Source organism: Falco rusticolus, chromosome 13 (assembly GCF_015220075.1).
Source record: "Falco rusticolus isolate bFalRus1 chromosome 13, bFalRus1.pri, whole genome shotgun sequence".
Classification (NCBI taxonomy): domain Eukaryota; kingdom Metazoa; phylum Chordata; class Aves; order Falconiformes; family Falconidae; genus Falco; species Falco rusticolus.
Genome location: NC_051199.1, coordinates 18,041,990 through 18,062,497, shown reverse-complemented (window position 1 = coordinate 18,062,497; position 20,508 = coordinate 18,041,990). Strand labels below are relative to the sequence as shown.

Sequence of the window (20,508 nt, the reverse complement as noted above, 5' to 3'; positions counted from 1 at the left end):
GGAGATGGGACTTGAACAACCCTCTTCAGTATTGGTTTGTTCATCCCAGCACAACCGGAATCCTTACAAAGGTGGAACCGAGCGGTGGGAGTATGGGTATAACTGGGGTAAGTTTGGCAGAATGGGTCTAGGAGTACTTCCTCTCAGGCTTGCTGGTTCGATTCGGTTTCACTTTTATTCTTTTCCCTCTACTGTGGAACACTCTTGAATATGAACTAATTTAATGATATAATTCTGATTAAAAAAAATCGAATTTGCCTGACCATTGCAATATCCTCTGGAGCTGTTCTGTCAGTAAAACTAATGCCTGCCAATCACCATATGTTAGCCTTCCTCTACCTCCTGCTATAAAAGTCCTGCTCTCTGCACATAGCTGAGAAGCGAGCAAGGGACTTCGGTTCCCGGCTTGAGGACCCATGGAGGGAGAGAGTTCCAGGCAAAGGGAGCACATGGCTGGGAGCACCTCTGAGGTCTGCAACTGGGAACCTGCCAGCTGGAGCACCCAGGATGCCACTAGCTGACAGTGGGGAGTGTGTGATGGAACCTTAATGCAGCAGAAACAAGGTGGAAGCCAAGGATTTCAGGAGAGACTGCTAGCTGCCTTGGCAGAGTAGTGACTTTTCTATTCCTGCTGATTTACTTTGGTTAGAAACAGGCTGAAAACTCTTCTCTCTCCTTCTCTCCATCCTCCCTGCAAAGAAAAAAGTTGTATTCAAGAAAAAGAATTACAAATTCAAGAAAAAAACAGCTTTTGATTTTTGGTTTTGGATAATCTACTATTGCTCCATCACCACTTTTCACTCTTTTGCGTTCAGGCAATAAGATAAATATAATGTGTATAATTTTTTCCTTTTTCTACTCTATCTTTGAAAGCATGTGCTTTTTCAGGAAGACTACAGAATAATGGAAAGGAGAAAGAAAAAACAAAGCAGCATATTAAATCTTGCAGTTGACACGATTTTTGCTAAAGTTAAGGATATTTTGTAGGGAAGTTGGAAAAGTCTTGACGAGTGTCTCATTTTTTTTTCCCTCTGCCACTCTAACTTTGGCAAATTCAGAACAAAAAAAAGAAATGTGTTGGAGGGGAAAGGAGCGAAGTCATATGCACCTGTTCTAGTTGCCTTCGGCTAACAAAACTCAGCGAATAAGAGGAAGACATTTGGAATTAAAAAATTTCTGGAATGCAATGAAATTGTCACCCTCAAGTCAAGTGGGAATTCTTATTTTTCTAATTCTTAAAATTTAAAATACGATGGAAAACAACACTTTTTTTTTCTAGGAAAACTGTTTGGTGATCAGCCACTATGTTTTTTCATGAAAAATGTCAGTATGCCTTAATTGTTGGTGCTTTAGTGGTTGTAGATCTGCTTATATGTAACTCAGGAACATTACTCACCTTCTAAAAAAATTCTCTGCTTCTTGGCATTTGGGAAGGAGGCTTTCCCGAAGAGCAGAGCAGGCACTGCAGGCTGAGCAGGGGAGACGAGACATGCAAACATTTCTCATGTAACCCTTACTACGCTGTCCTGCAAGCAACTGAGCATTGCTGGGTCTGTTAGAAACTGGGAGACATCAGGAGCTCCCAGGGGGACTTTTTCAGTGCCAGTCCCTTGTGCTGTCTGATGCTGGTCTTTTGGAGAATCCATCATTATCTGACAGGCCTGGAAGACCTAAGGGTTGGCCAAGACCTGGTCAGGGACTGCCTAGTGATGTGACAGTGTGTCTGCAGCCTTAAGCTAATCCACTTTCAGAAGGTGACATGCTGCTGGTTGGTGTCAGCAGCTGGTGCAAAGCCATTAGCCCAGCCATATATAACCCTGAGAACATGAGGCTTCTGAGATCTGGCAGGTGAGAGGGGAACAGTGAGAAAATATTTAGCCCAACGCACTTCATTCACTTTCTGTGGCTCCCTTCTCTCCTCCAGTGTGTTTTCAATTACTTCCATTGTTTTTGCAGCAATCATTCAGCCTGGGAGACAGCTCCATGCCCCACTGCTTGTCCTGCATAAAGGGGCACTGTGAGTCATTTTCCTTAGTTTGTTCTCTGTTGGTCAAGGTCCTTCCCATCTGGTTAGCTGTGAGGTCTCGTAGTGGATGGAGCTGCAGCATCCCCTCGCACCCCGGTGTGTTTCATCCCTCCTACCACCACCGAGAGGCTGCTTTGCTTGGAGGCCACGTGGGCTTTCTGCCCGGCATGCGGACAGCACACAGCACAGCATCCTTCTGCTACAGATGAGTGGAGCAGCAAGTGTCGCTCCAGGGAAGGGCTGTCCCAGGGCTGGGATGGGGCAGAAAGCATCTGTGCACTTCATGGCCTGGCACAGCCTTGCCTGCCCCAGCCGTGTCACTGGAGCTGGTTCCTTACTACCAGAGGCTGCAGGAATGGTATCAGTAATCTCTCCGGGAAACCAGCAAATTCTGTTCCCAGCAATTTCTTCACCTCCTTGCCTTTAACATTTGGGAAAATGCATGCTCTGGCCTTGTGTTTCTTTATTATTAATTTGTAGGCATGTTGCTTGCATGTAGCAGGTCTGCCCAGCTGATTGCATTTGTGGTTTTATTTCTTGGTCACGTTGAAAGTGCAGGGGAAAGACACTGCAGTGACAGGCTGTGGAGCAGGCGCTGAGTGCATGGGGGGGGATCAGCTGTACCCCCCTCCTCCTCCCACCAAAGTATTTCCTTGCTCTCACTTTGACTTTGATTTTATTTTTTTTTCCCCTGACACCTGCACAGAAAACAGCCAGAAGGTACTGATTAAAAGCAACTCAATGGAACTTTAAAGGAAGTTAGAAATGGTTAAATGACTGAAAAAAAAGTGAAATCACAACAGCCAACAGTTTATAAACCAGCAGCATTTTAATGTGACTTGAAGCACTTAAGACGTGCGTGGTTTAGACCAGCTAAGTGAGCAATTTTCCTAGCGCTGCCAGCCTGCTTCCTTGCTATTTGCCATGCTGACTGGCTGTGACTTGTTTCAAACTAGATTTATCAACTCATCAAAGCAGAGACTGTGTCTTGCTGTCACAAGGATCCATTTGAGGGCCCCCAGGTATAACTGCAGTAGTAATAGTAATAATCGGCATCATCATCATCAATAGGACCACAACTCTGATTAACATCCTGCACAGGTCCCTGTTGTGCAGCTAGCTGAAGAGGCAGGCACAGCTGTGTTTTTATAGGTCCTACAAACACCGGACCAGACTTCCACACGCTGTGGTCTCTGCTGGGTTTCTGGACAATTTAGTGCTAGCGTTCCCCCCTGCGACAGTTTGTGGGGGATTAACCTTTCCTGATCCTGGGAAGTGTGAGCACCATGGTCCCTGGGATGTGCAGGTGCCCGATGTCTTACACAGCTCTGTATTTACCCCTTGGAGGGAGGAGAGCTGTTTGAGCTTGGGAAAGATGGTTTTGTAGAAAGTAAACAAGTATGCATGGGAAGGAAGTGTGACTGCTAATGAGTTAGGCTGGAAATCAAAATTAGATGTCCAGACTTTTGAGCAGTAGCTCTAAGAAAGTGGAACCAGGGCCAAGACTGGTCCTTGGATAGAGCTGGATGTGTTTGAAGTTTGAAAGCATCTTTGCTTCGTGCTGGGAGAAGATGGGTCCTGAGATGGATGAGACACCATCCAGTCATGGGTCCTGACAGGCCACTTCTTATATTTGGCTTCTTTCTCTATGCTCACGTTTGGTGCTGCCTGCCTCCTCGCTCTGTTCCTCAGCACACCCTGTCCAACAGCATGTATAATGGGTATATAATGAATAATGTCCTCTGTACTCACTGAGCAAAAAAATCTCTTAAGCAAAATAATGCCTTTTTTCAAGTGGAAGGTATTAATTTTGTTTCCTTTGAAAGCACTGGATGCCCCATCATTGGAAGTACTCAGGTTTGACAGGGCATTGAGCAACCTGACCTAGTGAAAGATGTCCTGGCAGATGGCAAGGAGTTGGAACTAGGTGGTCTTTGAAGGTCCCTTCCAACCCAAACCTTTCTGTGATTCTGTGGTTGCCCTCCCTCCCTTTCCTGTGGCTTATTTCTCTCCTGCTCTCCAGCTTTTACACTTAAATTGGTATTTCAGCATCTTCAACAGAGCTGGAGCCTTGGGGAAATGCTGCCACGTAGCTGTTCCCATCTATGCTGGACTCAGGAAGATGCAGAGGATTTATAGCTTGCAGATGAAGCAAATTGCCTTTTCTCCTCTTTTCCCTAATCCCAGAAAACAGGGCCTCGCCCTCCAGAGCAGATTAAGGAGGCATCTGCCACGGAGCGAGGTTGGTGATGGTTGATCCACTGGCTTTGAGCATGCTGCTGTGAGCCTGGTGGCAGCAGCACCGGTGACAGCTTGCATGCTGGGTGGCACAGGAAGGAGAGCTGGCAGCTGCTCCCAAGCGAGTGCTGCTGGGACAGGTCAGTTGGGGTGCACTGGGATGGCACCAGGGCTTGTGAAGCCAAAATCAGGGGCTTCAAAAACGTGTAAAAAAATACGTTGTCAGCCTGAGGCACTCAGAAGAGCCTGAGGTGAGTCTTTTCAGGCTGTTGGGTGAGTGGCAAGCTTTGTGGTGTGATTTGCCTTTTGGTTTGGATTCTTCGGGTTTCAAGCTTGTTTTCATAACTGCAGCTCTTTCCCCCTTGCCTTTCCCCCTCCCCTCCAAAGAAAACGCCACAGATGTGAAGAAGCACAAGTCCAGGAGAAACCACACTGTGCTGATGCAGGTGGAGCGCAGCCGGTGAGCCCTGGGAGGCTGCTGCCCAAGCCCAGCTGGATTGCAGGGTTGGGCTTTCCAGTCCATCATTCATGAGCACTGCCACAGCTCCTTCTGGGTCAAATACACCTCCTGTGGCCATCCTGTGTGGTCACCTGAAAAGTGATTTGATGGTGGCAGGGAGGGGAAGGGAAAGGAGCGAGCCCATCCTCACCTGCTGGGAACTTCTAGATCATTGCTTGGCACCCAGGAGGTCGGTCTCCTGCTCCTGCAAAGATGACCATCTCTGCCTCCAAGAAACCAAATTTCGTTATATTCTTGCAGTGTCTTTCATTCATTCGAATCTGACCATGCATGTTTCTCAAGCTGCTCGAGACAGGCTGAGATACTGCAGTGTCAACCCTGGCCAGAAAGGGATGTGCAGACAGCATCCCTCCCCGGGCAGTCGCTTGGCTTACTTGGCTGCACAGCACCTGGACGTGCTTCTCTGTCACCCTCTGAGGACACACTTTGCAAAATTTACCACTTTAGTTTATGCTGCTGGGTCCTTCTAAATCCAGTATTTGTTAGAGCTGATGTCTTTTCCTTATAATTGCCACCCTTGGTGAATATTATACCTGCAGAAACAGTTAATATGGATTTAATAATGGAAACTAAGTGAAGGGATGAGAATCAAAGCAAGCTCTTCCCTTCTTCCTTTCCTTGGGCAACTTTCAGATATGGTGAACAAGACTAATCCTTTTGAACCGTCTCCTTCCATTTACCTTGGTTGGAGGGCAGGGCAAGTGACTCATGAGACAAGGCACAACAGCAGGGCCAGCTCCAGGGCAAGGTTCTGTGGTTGACACCAATGTGTATGCTTGAATCCAGCTGATCTGGGTTTCCCAGGGCTTGACTCTCCCTGCTCTCCTCCTCCTCCTCATGTGTGTGGAGGCTTTTGAGCACTGGCAAATTATACTCTGCTGTGTCTGTAGGGGACTGGGAGTGTGAACTATCAGACTGTATGTTGTTGTTTTGGTGTTGTTGGTTTTTTTATAGGCAGATATATCTAGTGGGTTTTGTTTACAGCAGCTGCTATCAGTATCTCTGTCTAGTTTTTGAAGCTTGGGTATGGATTTATTGGACTAGACACTCCATGTTTTAGCTGTGCTGTTCCCTGCTCTGCAGTCTTTGATAGTTCATAGAAGCTAACCAGGTCTAGAGTCTATTCATTACTTGGATGAAAGCCCTGAAAAAATAAATTCAGGCTGACTTGGGAGATTCTGTGGGTTTTGTGTTGGTTTTTTTCCTGGTTCTCTGTGCTGGGTCTGCACTATAGCAAGAGGAATCCATGCTAGTGGGAGGGCTGTGTTGGCTGAGAGGCAGGGAGGTGGCATACCTGCTCCTTGGAGCCTCTCATGAGCTTTTGCAGGGCTGTGCTCGTCATCGGAAGGAGGCTGGGGCACAGAGGCAGCAAGCTGTCTCAGCCAGGCTCCCGTGGTGGTTGGTGTGTGCCTCACCCAATGCTAATGTGAGATAACGTGATTTACTCTTTTATCACGGTGGAAGCAGAGGCTTGCTGCCTTGCTTGTGTTGTGAGTTATGCACGTGGACTGTTGCTGCAGCCCAGATGAGGCATGGAAATAATATGTTGTTAGTCGGTTGATTTGATGCTGAAGTGAATCCTGAGTAACAGGGGTTTTTTTTCCGGTGGGATCTACTGGTCTCTGCCTGCTGCCTCGCTCCTCAGCTCTACCACCAGCTGAAAAAAATCGTTGATGCTCCAGGGAGGAGTCAGCATCTCGGTGATGGGACAAAAAAATAGGCTGAGAAGTGCTCTAACCCCTTTCTGGTCCCATCATTGCGATGAATGCTGTGGTCCCATCCCTCTCAGGACTGAGCTCATGGAGATGAAAAACGTGGTGGGAGTAAAGAGGTGACCTCACTGTTGCAAATCACCCTGACTGTGCTTGAGCGCACCCCCATGTTGGTGCTTGTTTTCAGAGAAAGCTTTTTTAAAGGGCATATTATAAACCTTTAAAGTCCTTCTTAATCCTTGCTCTCATTCTTCCATGTGTTTCTTGTGGTGAATGAAATGGTGGAGATGAAGCAATACTTTATTCATTAGTGTCAGAACTGCATCATCCACAGCCTCTTACAAAATACAGCCAGTGAAAATGAACTTGAAGCTCCAGGCCTCTTTGTGATGGCTTTGCGACCTTCTACACAAGAGCGTTTAAAGCACAAAGCACCCAAACCCTGCAGAACAAGCTGGAAGGCGGGGGTCCGTCATTAAGGGGTAGCTGTGAGCCAGTTCAGAGCAGCCTTTCGGAAGTCTCCATTGATTTTTCTGTAATGACATCCTCTTCCTCGTTGGTTAAGAACCAAGTGAAACCAGTTGGAAATGAGTGGTGGTTCTCATTTGTATAGTAGTGGGTTTAAACTGCCCCAAGCAAGCTGAGCTGTGTTGAAGAGGCTTGAGACCAAGCTGGTGCCTTTGTGCCCGGGCAGCATCCCTCTCTACTCGATAGCTTATGAGTGATGCAGGCATGGAGTTTTGCCCAGTTGTCCACAGCACAGTGACCCCGATCAGGGCTTGTGATTCTCACCCGTGTAAATAAACTGGCACTGGGTGGGTCCTTCTGTTTTGATTGCAGTCATCCCAAAAGTTGTTACTGCCTGCGTGGAATAATAGTGTCTGCATCTGCTTTTTTTTCGGTTAGAGACAAATATGTAGGTCTGTGCTCTTGGCTTTGCTCTCAGGATGAACATTTTCTTTTTCGAAATACCATCTCAGATAATGGCACAGGGAAAAAGGCAACATAAAACAGGTGCATAACAACTATTATTGAACCAGTATACTTATGCGTAGTCACTGTCAAGTCAAGCCACCAGGTTTTATTAACAGTTCTGTCTGTGTTTTGTTAGAATTACAAATATTAAACTTTCACAGGCTCTGCAACACATTGCCTCTTATTTGGGAACTATCTGAAGTCGTGCCTAGCCTTGTTTTTCGTTCTGGTGAATGAGCTCGTATTTTCTCTTTTACTTGGTATCATAAGGCAAACATTACACTCCTCAGCAGGTAGATTTTTAAATTTTTTTTGCCATGCGTATTTTTTTTTCTCATTTTCTTTTTTCCTTCTGTCTGTCTGTTCTTCCAAGATACTATATTTCATTTTTCCACTTCATTATTTCAAACATTGAATAGTGATTCATCTTTGCAGTGGCCTGCTCTGTGAACCACAATAGTTTGGGTAAAATAAAGAAAAAGGGCAAAACGGGAAAGGAAAAAGAAAAAAAGACGATTCTGACATACACTGGAATGGAAAGGAGCCATCTTTTTATAACTTGAATTGCAAACATCTGTCATCGACTATATCAAACCTACTTTTAAAAAGATAATGTTTGTCCTCTATATAGTTTTAAAGGGCTGTGGTGCCCAATCAAAGCGAGAGAGCAATGTTAATGCAGAAATAGCTTGGATTCAAGCAGGCAGCACTTGTCCCTTTCATTTTAATCTGAAATTTTAACATCCTCCAGATGCTAGTCTGTTAAATAATAACAATTGTTATATGACAGTTAACAGTTGAGTAGTATTTTTTTATTTTTTGCCCTTGTTCACACAATACAGCTCTCCTATGCCCTGAAAACTAACTTACAGTAAAGGATTATATGTATATTTTTCCTTTTCTCTGCTTAAAGCTTTTTTACTCTGCCAGACAGAGTACTGCTAAGTCAGAGCAACTGATAAATGTCTGTTGGATTATATTACAGGTTGGTCTAATAAAAGGTTAGAAGAATGAATGAGCAACTCTTGAAGCCACAGAAGCTGTACTTGTGGCCAAAGAGCAGGCATTTCTGGCAGTGAACACTACACAATTACAATTTGGACTAAATATACAAGGCCCCAAACGCTTGTTGCTAAGCAAAGTGTGTTGAGATGGACTGGGCTCAAGAGCTGAGGGTCCTTGAGTAGGACTGGAAGTCCTGTGGCTCTGGCTGCCCCACGGAGGGTGGTCATACGGAAGGTGATGAGCAAGGAACTGGTCTAGTTCCTAATAAGCAGACATCACTATATAAAATTCCTCTTTGTCGTCGTCTTTAACCAGCATGCACGCTGTAAAGATGTAGCAGCAGAAGAAAGTGTAAGCGTGCTGTAGGAGCTCAGCTGGGGATTTGAGGAGCGGTGAAGTGCAAAAGACTCACAGGTCTTTTCCAACTCTTAATTCCTGTGATGACAATGACGAAGGAAAGGTTTTGGTTTAGTCTAGACATGACCAAACCATAATGCAAAGGCTGGTGTGAAGGGCTGGTTGGTAAAAATCACACTGGCATGAGAACTGGCGTTTGTTTTGCCAAACAATGAGTTTATGGGAAATGCTGTGGAGATGAGGAATAATTGTTTGAGGAGGGACTTGTGCATCTGGACCACCGCTGTTACAAGGTCTATTTGGAAAGATTTAGCAACTGACTTTTCTAGATACTCTGCGGTGGCATTGGGCTTTGTACAGTCCAAGCACCTGTGTTCTGAGGGTCTGCCCAGGGGTCCTGCTGCGGGAGCTGTCCCTGAATGAGCTGGTGGGAGGAGAGGGGACCCTCGAGAGTAGGAAAATTATATGAAAACAGTACTAGTAAACACAGTGTTTCAAAAGTAGGTTCAAGATAAGAAATTATAGAAATTTGAAATTTATGTTATAAAGAGTGAATGTGATGAGGGTTAAATTCTTACTAAGTGGGAGACTGATGGTCTCTGGGGTTGGTGACCCCATCCTGAGCCACGCCAGCTGGCAGCAGTTCTGTTGTTTGTTGGTAATGACATCAACAAAACCAAGTTCCCTTAACTTTTTTCTTGATATACCCATATGCACAAGCTCACAATCTGAGCTTCAAGTTTCTCATCTCGCCCGCTGGCCCCATCACCTAGGGCTCTTCTGCAAAGGACACAGTGCCAGGCTGTGGCTGTTTCTGCACGTACTGGGGGTGCGTTGGGCATCCCGGTGGTTTCTTTGGGACTGCCATGCACCTTAACTGGGGTGCATTTCCAGCTGCTTTCCTCATTCAGAGCAATCCAGCTCAGCTCTTTGCAGAACCAGGTCATCTCTCAGCCCCTGAAGTGTCAAGAACAGCTTTACAATGTGTCATCGAACTCTTCGAGGGAACATGCTAACCTAGTGTGTGTTACCTATTTGCAAAGTTTTTGCAGGAGAGCAAAAAGGAGTAATCGTAGTTCCTGGGCCTTCTCGGGAAGGGTAAGGAGAGGAGGGTTTCTCCATTAACAGCGCTCTGGCTGGCAGGCAGGCAGTGAAACACAGGAGGTAAAAGTCCATTCTTTTCCCTTCCCAGTCCTGCGATTTAAAATGTCTGAACACACACTTCAGAAGCCGGGGATGTAAAAGCCCCCAGTTGTGCCAGGAGACTCTGCAAAGGCCACGGTGAGCGAAGGGGCTGCGGAGTGTTAATATAGTCCATCATTTTGTAACGAGCCCGATGTTCTTGTATGAGCCGTGTCAGGCTGTTGTCTGCACGCTGTCTTTGCTGATCACAGTAATCGGGTCATAAGAGAGGGAGAAGTAATAGTGCGTCTCTTAGCAACCAGCCCCAGGAGAAAGAGAGAATTACTCAAACAGACTATCCAGCCAGGGAAGTAGAAAGATGAAATTTTCTGAAAGTCTGTTGGAAAGTGCTCAGGGACATAATTCTTTTATGTGTGAGATCCTTATAGGCTGGATCCAATGATACCAGACACTTTTTGGTTTTGTTTTGTTTTGTTTTTTTTTTCTTGTCGTCTTCCTGGTAAACCTTTGTTTTTAATTGACTTCAGAAAAAGGGGGTGGGGGGGGCAACCCTCTGAAACAGACATTTGGAAAAATAAGTGGCAGATTTTTGTATTATCTTTAACAATGCCAGGGAGCAGGGAGGGAGGGGAGGTCAGTGTGTCTCAGGCAGGAGATGAGGGGAGCCTCTTATCTCCGCACAAGTGCTTTGAATGCTTCCCATGTCAGTACTAGCTGAAGCACGTTGCTCTATCTGCCGATGCCACAGCGGCATGTACAAAACAAACTTGTTGGGTCTCCGTTGCATTGCACAGGGTGTCATGTCCCATGAGTGTCACGGACTGCGTGCTGTGCTGACTGGCAGCTTGGCAGAGAGCTGGGCTCCATGTGCCCTCCCAGCAGCTGTGCCGGGTCTGCCCAGCCGGGAGGTCAAACGGGTCAGGTCCTGGTCGAATTCATGCCGGCAGCCTTTCCCTCGTTACCCTGGGTTTCTGTCCTCTTCCAGGCTACTGGGTTGTGTAAGACATGCAGGGGAACATCTCTGAGGCCTTCTCAAAGACCGTTTGGCCAACATTGGCCCCAGGGCTCAGGGGGGACGGCAGTGCTGGGAACGTTCTGGAAGTCATATAATAAAATTAGTCATTTGCACTTGGTGTGTGGGATGGGGACAAGTTTGTGTGCTCATAGCTGGTGCTTCTAAAAGATTTTTTTATTATTCCAGAAAGTAGCACTTCTGTGGTCAGCTAGTCTACATCCTTCCTGATGGGGTATGCTGGCTGCTTAGGGGACGGGGACCGTGTCTGGGATAGTCTGCCCACCCTCACTAAGCGAGAGTATAAATCCATGTGTGTTTAGCGGAAAGGTGCATGCTCTAAGATGGTTGAGCTTCCCCCAGATTTGCGGTTGCATCCTTAAAACTATTGCGGTAACAAAATGTTTCTGAAAGCCTGGCATTGTCCCTGGTTCTGAGGAGACATAAGGAAAGTGTTGAGTGTGTGGAGGGGAACAGACACTTCTACGTGACTGATCCAGCTACTGATCTGTGCCCTTCTATGCTTTTGTCAGTTCTGTCATGCCAGGGCATGTCTAGGCTGTGCAGAGGGATCAGCTTGACTACCAGTAACAGCTTTGTCTGCAGATTCGTGTGGTTTAATTAAGGCTGCAACCACTCCCCCGAACTGGGATCCTGGGCAGTTGGGTAAGGGGTTCAGGCTTACTGCTGGGCTGCTGTGGTTGAGCTGGTGTTGGTACCTGGGTTCACTTGAGTCCCTGCGTGCATGGGCTTGGGTGCAACCTACAGATGGTATTGCAGACGTGTTCCAGGAGAGAATTGCAAAAGTTTTTGGAGACAAGACTGACTTCAGCATCTTATCATGGAAATAATCGGTAGAAGAGAGAAGAAAAAACCCCAGCCTTGCAGCTGTGAAGAATTAATAGCTGAGGAGCAACATCTACTACTATCAGGGAACAGTGAGATAAGTAACAATAATAATTGTAACTGCTTCCAAGCAAATCATAGAGGCTGCTGCTTTGCCATCTTGTCATAAAGAAGAAGGACTTTCTTCCTTAAAAGTTTAGTAATTGAAGAGTTTCCTTGCTATTTTTGTGAGTAACAGTAAGTGATGTTTCCTGGAAATTTTCCCCCAGCTCTATAAATTCCACCCCAGGGCTTACAACAGTGACTCAGTTTGGGAAGTCAACACCATGCACTTCCTCAACACAGCCAGGCAGCCCTCCCGGCTGGTGCACGCAACTTCTGCAAAACCACTAATTGGTTGTTAAACTGCAATACAATTAGGCTCCTTCTTGAGAACTGAACTTCTGTTGCACAAGCTTACCTTCCTGTCACGTCAGAGACGAAGGCACAGGGGGCGGAGGAGGCTGAAGCATAGTTCGGGTCTGAAAAGTTGGGGTTCGTGTTTCAAGGTGCCGCCTTTCCTTTCAGTAATGTGCTCAATGAATGACCCCAACTGACAGATAGATGAGATATTCCTAACTGGCATCCCTCACTGTTCTTGGGACCAAGTTTCTCTCACAGATCTTGGTTTTGTAGCTGGGTCCTTTCCACCTTCCTGTTACGTTTTTGACATCGCTTTTTGTACCGACTGGGCACGAAAGAGCCATTTGTAATTCTTTGTGTAGTGCCCAAGGAGAAGTAGGAGCTGGCTGACTGAATTAATCCTGCAGTTATAGAAGGCAAATTGCACTGAGATCTCAGGTCTGACACAGCTGTCTTACACAAAAATGAATTTATAAAGACAAGAGGCAACATGTGAAAGAAGTGTGAGCTGGGTAAAAATCACAGCTGGCCTGCATCTCCTCTGGTGTGAGCGTGGACATGAGACCACACAGTCATAAAGGGTAACGTATGAAGTGTTGCAGTATATTCCTCATTTTCTGCTTAGTCCATTCAATGCCTTAGATTTGGATTAAATTCATAATTGAATTTTCCCCATTAAACTGACCCTGCCAACGGTGGTCCTGCAGAGTTTGAGCCTGTAACCCTTCTCTACAGCAGAAAAGGCAGTTGGGTTTGTAACATGAGAATACTTGACCGACTTCTCTTGGCGCATCAGGCGCTCAGCCTGTGTGCGTAAAAGCAGGACATGTGCCCTCAAGAGGGAGAAATGACCTTGCGGCAGCGGGAGGGGGGTCGGGCCGGTGGATCTCCAGCTGCCAGATCTCTAGGTTTCGTTCAATTGTTCACTTCCCTCATTAGGGATAAGAGTCTTTTAGAGAGCCGCGGGGGCGATGGGTTTGGCTGAGCCTGAAAACTTGATATTTAAAACATTTCTTCATGCCAGTAAATCGCTCTTGTTGGCCAGACAGAAAATACCTTAAATTTAGCAGCTAATCCAAGACAAGAGATGCGATGCATGATCACAGCTGAGCTCTTTCCCTATAATCACAATTGGACTTTTTAGGCAAATAATTGCCGAACCACCATGTTTCCATTCTGAGTGATGGTGCTTTCCTGAGATATTACTGAGACAAGCTAACCGAGATCCATTTGCCTTGTTATGCCTTCTCACGTGGGAAGACTATCAATCTCCTGTTTCTGGTGCACATTTAGCGCTGCCTGTTTGTATGTGTCCAAAACTGCTCTTGCCCCAGCGAGAATGTGTTGTGTAACTGTGGCAGGGAAACAAATAAAAGAGAAATAAGGTAGTAGGGTAACTATTTTGAGAGATGAGCTTTCACTTGGCGTGTTGATTTTCCCAAGAGATATGGCACGTCCAATACCTTCTGAAAGTTGACCATCCAGCATGGCATGGGTCTCTGGGGTGGGAATATTCCATTTTAAGAATCGGTTGGGTAAGACACGGGTTCGTGTTTGACGGACACCGCCAACTATTTAAACGTTAAAGTGCTATGAATTCCATCTCTGAAACTGGAGGCGGAGGTAACACAAGTTGGAGAATCTGGGCCTAAATGTCAGGGCCTAAAGGTCACTTTTCATCAGTGGAAAGTGCAGTTGTCACCACAAACGTGAGGCTGCAGGAAGGGAATTGTGAGGCTCCCTATGTATTTGATCTCCTAGTACCTGACCAAATACTCATAGTTTACACAAAGTCCAGGGATTGGTTTTTTTTTTCCTAACAAACCTGTCCAGCAAATGTGGTTCTAATCTTAGGACTCAAACTCCCCTTTTCTTGGTTTTCTTTTTTTTTTGTGTTGTTGTTGGGTTTTTTCCACCCCCTCTGTGATCCAAGAGCAGTGATGGACGTTCTGGGCATTTGGTCAGTGGCTGGGATGGAGCTGAAATCAGAGCTTTCTCTTGTAGCAGTTCTGGCTCCGTCATGCCCAGAGTAATGAAAGCTCCTTCTGGGAGGAGCCAGAAAACTCATGAGGCATCAGGAGGAGCAGGAAGGTGCATCTTATTTCTATAAGTATCTAATTGCGAAATCTTTTGGCTACTTAGGAAAATGATTAGTCAAGTCTATTGGAAGGCAGTGTATGTCTATTTGTGGGGACTAGGGAAGGTTTGATCGTCTCAGATTTCTTGCCTTCTTTGTTTTCCTTCTTCTCTATTGCAAACGGTAAACGATTAAAATGAGGGTGTGTTTTGAAAAGAAGATTTCTAAAGAGAGCTTGGAGGATTCTGTCCTTGTTTGTTAGTTATTTCCTATGGAATAATCACCATTTGCAAGTGGTCAAGAAACAACAAAGCATTTGTTTGCTGATCCCAACATTTTAGCGTGCTGTTTGAGAATGAAGTCTTGGGTTTGCCTGGTTGTCCCTCATGCAGCGGTACCACAGGTCACGTCTCCTGCTGACACTTGCGCAGCCCCGTTGCGGCTAAGTCAGGTCAGCAATGGCTCCACTGAGTGGGTTTACATAAATGCAGCTGTCTGGACCTTGCAAGTCCATTTGTTATTTATGCGCAAGGAAGACCTGAAGCCAGATACTTCTTGTCAGGGCTGGCCTAGTTGAGCTGAGAGAAGGCACAGCCTGCAAGGACAAAACACTTCCAGCTTTAGCCAGTAGCTCCAGTTCTTATTGGGAACTTATTGGGTGCACATTAAAACATAATCTGCACCGGAACACAGATGTGTTTACTGTGAAAATGCCAATTTTATATCATCATATCTATGTGCTTTTTTATATTTGGTGGAAAATAAGAGAATGGAGTTTTCTGTCTCTGATTAAATATTTTCCTGTTAGGGTTTGGAAGCTGTGTCCCGGCAGGCTCATTCACATACCGTACTTAGCTGTGGGCTTATCTTAGCGTGGAAGGGGTTTGTTTCACAGTTAGCTGGCACATGGAGACTAGGGGCTGGGGAAATCGCATTTGAAACTGAGTGTTTGTAGTTCTCATGAGTTGGCAAGTGGATGAAAACTGTAAGCGCTGCATTATCTTCAGGTCACCCTAATAACTCTGGTGAAAATCACCGATCACAATTCTGCCATCTCCTAGTCATCGTATGTAAGCTGCTAGAGTAAAGAAGGCACCTTTAGCCCTAAGCAGGTCCTTACTGAGCTTTTCAGATCTTACGGCCAGTAGCATGTAGTTACGATGCAAATGGGCTGGTGGATCTGCATTGGTTACCTGGCATATGGTCTTCGGTGGGGTTTGGGATGTTGCTTTGAACACAGTGGCGAAACCTGGTCCATTTCTCATCAGCTTGACATGTTCTTCATCGACATCAGGACCTGGTAAGTGAAGTGTCGCTTCTCAGTCGTCTTTGACACGTTGTCTGTTGCCTGTCATCTCATAAATCTCCCCGTGAAGCTCTAAGTAAACACCCCTGGGTGGAATCAACGTATCGTTTTTGTGGCATTTCTTGTCATCTAAACAGTAATTTATTAAAAATTTAATGACTCTGTTGCTCTAGAGAGGACAAAACAGAGCTGGCGCCTGCCTTTAAAGTTTCTGTTTTGTATTGTTTGGTGATTTTTGTTTTGTTTTGGAGTTTTTTTATTTTATTTTGGAGGAAATCAAGTTGATAAACTGCAGGAAAACCATCTTATTACAAAAAGCTTGAGTGCTTCTGAGAACATTTAAAACAAGGATGACTAGAAATGACCTTTCCATCCTGGAGCGAACTTTGAGTGTTTTCTCCCTTTGGCATTTGCGATGATAGACTTTCCATCTGGTCTTTACTTAAAAGCTAAGATGCAGCTTGGGTTTTTTCACATTAAAACTGTGCGTACTCTAAAATTAATCCTCTTGATCATTTCACTTCTGGGAGAGGAGTGCAGAAACACTGGGAATATTTGCTTATTTTTAGCAACTCCTTTCAGTCCTCCTGGCAGCAGATTCCTTGTGTCCCAAATCAAGTAGTTTCTGATTTGGGGGAACCCTGGATTTCCATCTGCTTGTGTCTGGGGAGATTATACCCCTTCAGGGAGATTTTAAAAGAAATTGAAGAGGTGTCTGTGGCCATGGTGAAGTGTGTGATCTGGATCAGAGGGAGGGATCTGTGGTTACATTAGCTACCCCTGGTAATACTGTCATTTCTAATGCTGCAGATTCCCTGGTCCCAGGTTCCTATACTGAGTCACCAAAGCTGAATGTGCAAGAGTGAAATCCTAGCAAATGAATGCTTTGGGGAAGAACTGGGGATCTCCTGAGAGGTCCCACTGCAACTGTTCAGCCTCCTTTCAGCAGAATCTTCAGGGAAAGTACGTAAACTGATCCTTTTGATTAGCAAAGCATTTCAACAAATGCCTAATTCGATACATGCTTTCCAAAGGCCAGTGAGATGTAACATTTAAGCATGCACTTGAACTTAAGGATGGAACCGAGTTGGTGCTACATGCAAACATGTGCATGCACGAGGGGAACGTTTCTCTGTATCACTCGTAGGAACATCAGACACCAGTTTTGTAATTATTTTTTTTCTTCCCTGTAACACTGGTCGCTACTGAATGTGTTTTCTCTCTCTCTTTCTTCCTTCTATTCAATGAAGTTCTACAAAATTGTCTGTAGCTGGAAGATTACCGATCAGCCGTCTCAAATGTTGTTCTGGTGGGAACAGCAGAAAGTAAGTCTATTAGCAAAGCCATGTTTTTTATCAGAACTGCATATGGGGCATGCACAGGAAACATATTTTCTGGACGTCGAGAAGGCTCTGCAAAAAAGCAGATGTTGTCTGAGGCTCTTGGCAGGTAGATGCTCTGATGAGGGTATCGCTGCTTTTGCTGCAGGTTCTTCTGGTGACCAACTCTATTAAAACAATGGGAGGGAGAAAGGATGTTGCAAATAATGGAAGAGAACAATTCTGGCACACATGGCTTCCTCTTCATAAAGCTGCTTTTCCCTTGAGGCAATATATCTTGCATCTTATGGGAAGGAAATCTTACAGTATAAAAGGAAGTCCAAGCTGCTTACCAATGAATTTAGAAGCCTAGAAGTTGGATTCCTTTTATGAAGAGATAATACGAGTCCTGTTCCAATATATTAGGGAAGCTTTCGTAAGATGCTTCTCCAAAAATAGGGGATCTATGGGAATCACTTCTTTAAAATAATCTCTGTGTGTGGCTTATGTTAATATTCCTGGAACCTTAGGGGGTGTATGCTCAGCAAAATGAAGGTGTTTAGAGAACAAAAGCAGCAGCGAGACAGTGTCTTTAGCCCGAGCTGCTTGGCAGGACAGAACACAGGAGGATGGCTTTATGTTCCTGGGGGTGCCTGTGACGTGGGTTAGAGTGGTCTGAGGGCTATTCTTGCTTTGCTCTCCTGCAATAGCTCCTGAGAGGCTGTTCTGCCTCCAGGAAGAGTCAGCACGTTACAGCGCTCTAATTTTGCTCATTTTCCTGCCACATCTCCTGCACTGGGAACGGCGTGCCTTCTGCAGGCTTTCCTGCCCAAAGGCAGCCTGCCTGCCGGGTTTGCTCCGTGGTGGCCCCGCTGCTGCAGATTTACAGCTCCCTGTTGTGTGTCACAGTAAAATGCGGGGTCTGTCCAAAAGTTTGCAACCTTTTAGCCCCTCCCCAGTGCTCTTCTGTCTTCCCGTTCTCCTCAACAAAAGCAGAGGCATGGAGAGATATGAGGGGAAAGATAGCCGAGCTGATTTTCAATGAGTAGCATGAGTGGTGAAGCCCAGGTAACTTCAGTGGGCATATCCAAGGAAGGATGTTCTGTGCAGACCCTAGCAAGCTGAGAAACAACAAAAACGGGGAAAAAAGCGGCTAGAATTCTTCCGAAGAATTTCTGCATTTTCTGCAAAGTACATAATTGAAGAGGATTTTTTTGATAAAGACTAAGTTGTGTATGGGCATGAAAAATTCAGCAGGGAATTTAAGCCATTTCCAAACCACATGAAACATTAAACATTTCACTCAAGAATAGCTTGAAGATGGCATGCATCATCCCAAGCTTTAAGCAGTCACCTGATTTTTCTCTTGCAAATGTTAAATATATTGTAAAAAAGAGCCAAAGCAGGTTTTATCTTCTTTCTCGTGATGAGCGGAGAGCCATTGCTTCGAAAGATTTTGCTGGCTGACCTGACACACACCTTTGTTTACCTATCTTGGCTAGATGATTTAGAACAAGGGGAGTCTGTAAGAGCGCTGCAGTTGAAGCGTGCTGTTCTGTGCTTGTGATCAGCTCCAGCCTTGGGCTCTTTTCTGAGTGGCTCTCAAATTAGCCTTTTAAATCCGGTGGAATTAAAGATTTTAATCAAGCAAGATGCTAATCACCATGACATGATGTGATATGTATGGCTCGATTAGGATGTGGAGTAAATCTGTCAGTCTCTTGAAAGCAGACAGTCCCATTCTTTAAATGATCTTCAACATCCACATTTAGGTTTTGCCAAGATGTGGTACTGGATTTTAAAGCTAGGTTATGCCTGTATTTTTAAATTTAAAATTCTCCCTTTGTGTAGAAAGATAAACATCAGCTAATTTCAGATCATTCTCAGGTGTGTTCTTGATTACTACTTCTTGTTTGCTTGACAGCTCAGGTACCCAAACATGCCATGTTTTCTCCTTAAATAAGGTTGTTATTCATTTGGGTGTCTTTCATCAGGGAAATCTGTCTGTGATTGTTTAAGTCCTCTAGGAATGAGTTTTGCTTTTGCATAAAGCAGTCACTGTGGATGACTGCATGCAGCGAGTCACGCACTGTAAAATTGCAATGTGAGTTTTCAAAACCTGCTGTTGTTTGGTTTCATTTAGCAAAGCTGGTTAGTGCTCTCCAAAGGAGGATGGTTCTCTTCTTCTCTAGGCAGATGTTCGGGCCATGACCCTCAGGTTTGCCTCACTGTGTCAGAGATGGTCCTCCTCTGCATCCCGAAATATCTCCACGTGCACTCTTACCAGGGCAGACAGCATGCTGCCTCGGTATGCTGTAAAAACACCATGTTGGCAAGCAGCAGCACAACCTTCTCACTGTTTCACTTGGGAATGGAAAAAGGCAAGAGAGCAGTGATAGTCCTCAGCTCCAGGGCACCGCTTAGGTTGTGGGGGAGATGTAGACCAGCGGCTGGATGGTGTTGATGCAACTAGTTTGCTACAGAGAGCAGCAATCTTAGAGCAGTGTAGAGGCAAGCCAGTCCAAAGCAGTTCTCACTGCTTTGAAGTGAGACAGAAGACACTTCTCACCGTGCTGTGATTCATGAAGAAAGCAGAGACAGCGGCTGCAAAATTCTCAGCGCTCAGGGAGCCTGGGCTAATAAGCAACTCCAAATGACATGATGAAACATGGAGCCTCAGCACATCAGGCACCTCTGTGCATTGAAATAATTTCCAAGCAAAACGCCTGCCTGGGGTCTCTCTGCCTCTTTGCACTTGCTGGTAATGTCAAATTGGAAGTTGTTCTCCTTCCTGCAGCATCTTCTATCTGATGGAGGAGATGGTCTACTCTTTCAATCTTGCTGATGGAGGGATTTTTGTTAGAAGGTGAGATGGACCATTTACTCTTTCCCTGTGCTGCTGAGCACTCTCTCCTTCCTACTCACTGCTCCAGGCATGTGCTTGTTGGTAGCATGGGGAGATGCATATGTTACAGTGAATAACCTTTGTATGTCACTGCAGGCATCAGCGGGCCTCAGTATGATAAAGGTTTTTGTTCTCATAGAAGATTTATCCTCATCTCTTCTTCCCTGAGCACATGCTCAAACAATATATCCATTTTAATTGTTTTCTGAGAGGTTATTAATATTGGAGTGGGGATTTAGAATGAAGATCAATCATTAATCTGAAAAGAATGGTTTTGCACTTTGCTGCAGCAAGGCTGGAGAAGAAGTTAGGATGAAAGAAAATCAAGAGAGATTCCCCACCTAACCTGATTTAATATATTTATTCCCCTGAAATTGTCCAAGTAACAGCTCTGAATGAAAACCAAACCTCAGAGTGGAGATTTCAGAAGTCCAGCCTAGAAACTGTAGCAATATGTTACTACAATTTGTTACCATTTTTTTTTTCCACAACAGTTTATTTCAAGAATAAAATCTCTGGCTTTTCAAACAAAACCACAATCTTTACAGAAGATTTTAATTTTCTTCCGCATTTTTCCTCTTAACAATATCCACAAATATTTCAGTAATTCATTTTCTATTGGTTAAATAGAAAAGTTATGCTTCAATCTGAAAACAATCTCACCC

General features: G+C 45.1%; 1 protein-coding gene across 5 annotated transcripts in view; it reads left to right on the top strand.

The window, feature by feature from the left end:
- Positions 1–20,508, top strand: part of LOC119156532 (LIM domain containing preferred translocation partner in lipoma) — a 356,284-nt gene that overhangs the window by 134,152 nt on the left and 201,624 nt on the right. The window lies entirely within an intron of this gene.